At 35.2% G+C, this 7,417-nt stretch overlaps 1 protein-coding gene across 4 annotated transcripts in view; it reads left to right on the plus strand.

The window, feature by feature from the left end:
- Positions 1 to 7,417, plus strand: part of MANBA (mannosidase beta) — a 118,320-nt gene that overhangs the window by 62,789 nt on the left and 48,114 nt on the right. The gene's annotated exons all lie outside the window — the stretch shown is intronic.

The following is a 7,417-nucleotide window of genomic DNA, read 5'->3' on the forward strand; positions in this document are numbered from 1 at the left end:
AATTGTTTTAAAACTAAAACTAAAGAAAGAATGAAAGTGAAACATGACATCAATGTATGCTTTAGTGGTGGCAGATATAAAAAAATTACCTTGGAATTGTTTTTGATAGCACTTCAGATGCTTCGTAGAGATCAAATGTTCGAGTTAGATTTGTCATTATAAAAGGTAGTAAGAGTTGATATAAAGAAGTCATTCTTATGTTTCTGGAAAGACTGCAGCTGAACTCACAGAGGATATCCTGAAACAACTGGATGCTTGTTTCGTAAACCTCTGTTGTGGTCAGCGACAGGAGGGTGCTACATATGTGGCCAATATTCACGGTAGAGTTCATACAGAAATCAAAGAGATTAATCTCAAATTTTATTTCTGTCTTCTGGAAATCATTCTTTGAACCTTGTGGAATTTTCTTTTTGGGAAACATTTCTTCATGTGTGATGTTTTCTGGAACTTCGGAAAAATTTTATTCATTCTTTTAAATCTCACCTCATTGTTGGAAAAAGCTACAGAAAGTCTTTCCTAGACAAGAAGGAATGCTCATTATGAGGCGAGGACGCAGTAAATTTTGAAAAGCTAATCTCCACTTTGAAGTACTTTGTGATCCGAAGGAATGTGGATGCATGAGAGTCAGCTCAGATTTTGTCCTTTGTACTCCAGTTTTTCTCTTTTGAATTATCTTTTTTTTTTTCCTGGTGTAGAATTTTAGTTGAAGTTAATCAGATACAAACTTATTCTCAAATAGCCAGAATCTGCCTTGAACAATATATAGTGAAATACCAAGCTTTCAAACTTTTCTTTGAAGATAAACACACAGAAATTTGGGTGAAGGCTATTTACTGTGCATCAACAAAATGTAAGGAAATGAACATTTACATAGAAAAAAAGAATCAAATTCTGAAGAAGAGTGTCCGGAGGAATGATAAAAGATGCTAATCTCACATGGCCCAGAGAAATCAAAACAGCAGTGTTGAATACCCCAGTCATTTTCACCAAGAGCTGGATACTTGTTCTAAAGCAATGGGACAAATAATGTCTGTGTTCACTAACAGCCATTTTCTCTAATTTTGCTTCTTTCAGAAGGGATACTTGAGAAGTGGATATTTTTTACCCCAGAGGCATTTGTAAACACTTTGAGTGGTTCTCAAAGAAACAAAGGCATGGATACTACTGCATTTTTCGGAATTTAATGAGAAATGGGATTTTTACGAATCTCTATCAGACTTACCTTTGTGTCTAATACTTTCCCAAAATACTTATATATTTTGGGCTTCGTTTGAAAAAAACATTTCTAAGTTAAAATTAATAAAAGGTGTTCCTCTATCAACTATGCAAGGATAGATTGACAAATCTGGCAATATTCTCTGTACAAGGAAGATCAATTTTGACAAAGTTCTTGACGTTGTTAGAAGTTAAGGCTCCAAGTAACAAATATTATTCATTTCCATAATGACCAATATATGGAAATGTTATTTACTTTTTTCAAAACCATTAATATAATTAAATACATAAATCCATTAGTTTTCCTTTTTTTCTACTCTAATGTATTTTTTTCTACTCTATCTTACTTAAAAATGATGTGATTGTTCATATAAAGCTAAATAAAGGAAAGTGACTGCCGTTTCTTTTCTGGATATTATCACTATTCATTTCATTTCATTTCATTATTATTACTGAAAATAATTTTGTCATAGAGAAGAGGAAGGTTGTTGAAAAGTGATTCTGTCAGATACACTGAATACACCTCTGGCTGCAAAGACACCGGGTAACTGCTGGGGTGACTTGAGTCTGCTAACTTCTGGTTGTGCTCCCTGCACATTTCTAGGGCTCCACAGAGAGGCTCTCCTGTGTCATCCTGCACAGGCCTGCGTGAGGACAGCTCTTTGTGGAAACCCAGCCCGTGTTCAGTGCTTATGCATGTTAAAGCACTTTCAGAGCAGACAGAAATGTGTTTGCTTGTCTCTAAAAATACATAATGTAGGTGAAATGATTTTAGGTGTATTTTGGAAATCCATGAAAATTATTTGAAAAATATTTCAGGTTACATTTGTCAATATTTGGAAATAAGGCTTTTTTTTTCTCTTTAAGAAGAAAATTACCAGTATCTAGTGATACTATGACAGCTTTTTTTTTTTTTTAAGATATATTTATTTGAGAGAGAGAGCATGAGCAGGGCAGAAGGAGAGGGTGAAGGGGAGATGCGGACTCCCCACTGAGCACAAAGCCTGACTGACTGACCAGGGGCTCGATCTCACCACCATGAGGTCATAACCTGACCTGAAACCAAGAGTCAGACGCTCAACCAACTGAGCCACCCAGGCGCCCCAACTATGACAGCTTTGTTAGTATTTGATTACAAACAGCTGAGAAGTGATACGCAGTTTATGAATCTATGATTCATTACATCATCATCTGGTCTGCCAGAGAAAGAAATTTGAGAAGTACAGTATTATCAGTCACACACCTCTTCTGTCCTTTAGTTAAGATATTCCTAACTCTCGTCTAAAAAATGTGTTCAGCTATTCTGTACTTCGAAAGTTAATCCTTCTATTTAAAAAATGTAATCATAAAGCTAATTTAAAAATTTACCTACTGAGTTGCTAATAGAATCTTCAACAATTTATAGGCAAGTTTGGAAATTTAAAAAATTTTAAATTCAAACTGCTTGGCTTACACATTTAGGTTCTTAGGTATTTTTTCTACTTTTAGACAATAATTTATTTTGTTGGGTTGTTTAAAATAGTTTTGATCTTATAATTCACTCTGGATGTAAATATGTGTTACTCAGGGGTCTTTTCAAAAAACCTCTTTCAAAGCCTATTATTTCCTCTGAAGTAAAATACGTGTTGTAGAAGAAGGCTTGTTTGTTACCTCTCAGGACCCCCAGAGGACATGGAGAATTACTGACACTAATCATAGACCCCCCAGCCTTTAACCTGTCAAAGAATGTCCAGAGGGAAAGGCGGCTAGTAATTCCTCCTTCACCTCTGAGGACTGTCGGGTGCTTTAGGGTTTACTTTGACCTGGGCCGTAAAATTGTTATTTCAAGAGTGGAAGATGGGGATAGTGGTCTTTTCACAAGAAAATTTGAACAGAAAAGAAAAAATTGGGAAAGGTGAGTTTTATCATTAATATTATCTGTAGCATTAACCGGTCTAAAGAAATAGATGAGTTCTATTTTCTAGATTAGTGATTATCAAATTTTTTGGACTTACAGTGACTTTACATTCATAAAAATGATTGAGAATCCCAGTGTACCTTTGTTTGTGTGAGTAAATTTTAAAACTGAGGACTACATATTTACTCATTTCAAATCACAGTACCAAATCCATGACATGTTACTATATGAGTTATTTTATGAAGAATAGATGTATTTACAAAACAGAAAATGTAGTGAGAATAATGACATTGTTTTACATGTTTGCAAATCTCTTTAATGTGTTGCTTAATGAAAGACAGCTGGATTCTCGTCTGCTTCTGCATTCTCGTCTGCACTCAGTCTGCTTTGCAACATGTTGTTTTCATTGAATCATATGAAGAAAAAATGATTTGACATAGATATGTAGTTGGAAAAGAGAGAAGTACTTTAATAGCCTTTTCAAATAATCGAGGCTATTCTTTGGTACCACACAAGAACTTAAGTAGTGGTAGTTTCTTAAAGGTTAGTTTCAGTGTGGAATCTGAAGCCATTTTAATGAACTGTTTGTACTCTTTCACATTAAAATCTGTTGGCATATCTTAAGATCTAAAAGATCTTTAGTGGATCTTTTAAATTGTTTATTTTTTTTGAGACACAGTTGACAGTGTTTCATTAGTTTCATGTGTACAGCATAGTGATTTGACAACTCTGTACCTTATGCTATGCCCACCACAAGTGCTGCTCCCACCTGTCGCCATCCAATGTTATTACAACAACACTGACTGTGTGCTCTATGCTGTACCTTTTATTACCATGATTTACTCATTCTTAATGGGTCTTTTATTTCTATGTGATATCATAACATAATGCATTGGTTATTTGAAACATATTGGTGTCTTGAAATTTCTAAAAGTTTCCAAACACTGGAACATTCCGTTATATAATATCACATTCACATCTGTTAATATCACACTGTCGTTATCTGAAAAGTCTTTTAAGTATTAGGAAGCGCTCAAGCTCATGGTAGTAGATACAAGTTTTCCTAAATCCTAATTTTTACCTGTAAGGTTGAGTTTAATCCTTGTCCACAGTGCTTTTACTTACATTCCTTGAAGTGACAAGGCTCACTTCATTCATTTCCGAGAAAATGTCTGCCAAATAGCCAAGTCTGAATAACCATAGTTTTTCTGGCAGTTCTTTCCAGTTAAAATGAAGTTTCAAGAACCAGATGACTAATTCCGTTTACAACTCAAGCAGTGGCCCAGATGCTTTTCCTCAAGAAATCCATTGTGTGGGGCTTTATCCGTTTTTCCCATTCTATCATTTCATCACACAAACTATTATAATAATGTCTACTCAGGTTAGATATCAAGGACATTCTTAAGTGAAACTGATGTTTTTTCCCCTGCTGATGCATGAAGGTGAAGGATACGGTGACAACACAGTGCAGATCATTCGAATCGACTGCCTCGATTTTTGCTGAGGCACCAGGAGTGTTATCAACTACTGCCTCTGTAACATCAAGGCCAATGTTAGCACAGTTGTTGCTAACCTGGAGATTCAAAGAAACTATTCAATACTTTGAATAGTTCAGCATCTCTTGTATTTTGTTGCCAAAGAGTCACATAAAAGAGATCTTTGATGATTCATTGTGCTGATGAACAGACAAAAATATAAGCAAACAGCAAGTCCACCATTCTGGAGATTCATCCATTTCTCAGGCAAACTGTGATACTTCAGATGAGAGATCAGCTCAGTATCCTGCTGCAGCTAAATCTTTAATTGGACGACTTACTGGATCATTGCAAAGTGACAACTGTGATTTCATTTTCTGACTTTTTATCCAGTAGGCATTCAGCAGTGTCAGCTGTAAAACTCTCTCAGCTAATACGTGTGCTTTTCATAATGAATCGTTGAACACTACATCAAAAACTAATGATGTACTTACTATACGTAGGCTAACCGAACATAAAAAAAAAAAAGTGCTTGTGCTTCTCCAGCTGCGTAACATGATAACCAGTTCTGTATGATGCTCCAGTGGCTTTTTCATTTCTAGTTTGAAAGCATTATAATATAAAATAATATATTACAGCATGATAAACAATGTGCCTTTTAAAGAGCTTATCTTGTCTAAGTTAAAAATCTTCAGTTCTTTTTTCTTTGTACTTAAAATGATTGGTCTCAAAATGATACTACAACTTAACTGACAACATAAATATTGTTTTTAAAATGTTACATTGCATAAGACACAGTAAGATAAATTATAACAGTTATAAAGTTGAGGGAAATACAGATTTCATCATAATTTCATTTCTTATTTGTAATTTTACCCAGTTTCTTTGGTATAGGTTTTTCCCTTCCATGAGTCAGAAACTCTGATAATGTCCAGCACCTGGGTGCCTCAGTCAGTTAAGCGTTCAACTCTTGACGTCAGCTTAGGTATTGATCTCAGGGTTGTGAGTTCAAGCCCTGCATTGGGCTCCACGTTGGGTGTGGAGAGTACTTTAAAAAAAAGAAAAAAAACTCTGATATGTCAATTTCATTTTTTCCCAGCATTTTTTAGATGGAGACAGTATGTATAGTTGTAGGTTGAAAATGTTAGTCTTCTAGTTGCAACTGATCCTTAAGAAAAAGCATATTATAAATAATTTTTAAGAATAAAATATTGAACTCTAAAATGAGTTTCAATTAAAATTAAAATTTGTTTTCATTTGAAAACTTAAAAATACCACTGTGAAACAAGTTAACAAAACGTACCTAATCCTTTCATGTCTCTCTCTTTTTTTTAATAAAGATTTTATTTATTCATTTGAGAGAAGACAGAGAGAGCACAAGCAGGGGAAAAGGCAGAGGGAGAAGTAGACTCCCTGCTGAACTGGGAGCTGAACATGGGGCTCGATCCCAGGATCTGGAGATCGATCCCAGGATCTGGAGATCATGACCTGAGCTGAAGGCAGATGCCTGACCATCTGAGCCACCCAGGCGCCCCTGCTTTTGTGTTTCTGTGTAGGTTGCAAGGGAAACTTTGAGATTCAAAAGGAGAATTTATTGAACAACAGTGAGGTTACAGACATTATAGCAGGAATAACCAGACATCACTACTAAGAACACAGTAGAAGTTGAGAACAAACTGAGTTAATCTATAAAAACACACCTCTTTAAACACTAACCCTTTACTGTAGAAGTAGAACACAGCAGAATGTGCAAGCACGCATTCCATTAGCCAGCAAGGTGCTGACGTTATCACACGTCATGTAGCTTCTGGACAGTCCCACTGCACATTCAAAAGAGCGTGAGAGTGAAAAAGGCAAATGATGTTTTAGCTTTACTACGAAAATAGTTTTGAACACAAGGACCTCCTGCAGGATTCCAAGGGATTCCTTGAAGTCCCTGGCCATACTTAAAGAACTTCTGTTCTAGATATTTGAATCTACCCATGAAGGTGTTTTCAAAGTTATCTGTGAAAATCACTTTACATTTTTTACATTTTGCAAGGATCCTCCTCAACCAAGCTTTATTCTATGTCTTCTTATCAAGTTAATTCATATCTTTTTGTCATGTCAGAGTAATAAGGGCAAGGTGAGAAAGTAGAAGAATGGTGGGCACTTTTATTTCATGAAATAAGTTGATTAATTCATTTATTTATTTTAATTAGAGAAAAAAAGCATAATCTTGGTTCAAGGCTAGGCTTTGTTGGTGTAGAACCATGTTCCTCATTCCTTGATGAGAAACAGCCAGTTTATGGCTGGAAGGAATGAAGATTTGGATAAGAACATCAATCTTCTCTATCTGGAGTCATGCTGCTCCCACTTAACTGTGGGAAAACCTGGCTAGAGTGTCACAGGGACAAAGCTCTCAGCTTCTTCTCATCCAGCAATTATAACATTGGAGTATACACTCTTATTCCATCTTCCAGTTGGAACACCACTCACATCTCTAGAGCTCAAACATGGAGTTTAATGTGATGAGTAGTTGGGATTAAATTGCCCATTAAACAAAATGATTTTACACTAATGTACTATTAAGATTGCAAAGTTGTTAAATTGTGAAATGCCTTCTGCTATATGTCTTTGATTCTAAGATGCACATTTTGGCACATGTGAACAACACTGAAATGAGAGTGTGTTTTTCTATGCAAGATACATCAGTTTAACTGGTGGGATTTCTCCCCTGTTTTTGTAAAACAGTATAAGTTTTTGTTTTAATCTTGAAATGTTATCTTCAAATATATTTCTTTAAAAAAAAAAGAGAGATTTATTTATTTATTTATTTATTTATTTATTT

The sequence above is a fragment of the Ursus maritimus genome, unplaced genomic scaffold (assembly GCF_017311325.1).
Source record: "Ursus maritimus isolate PB19 unplaced genomic scaffold, ASM1731132v1 scaffold_8, whole genome shotgun sequence".
Lineage (NCBI taxonomy): Eukaryota > Metazoa > Chordata > Mammalia > Carnivora > Ursidae > Ursus > Ursus maritimus.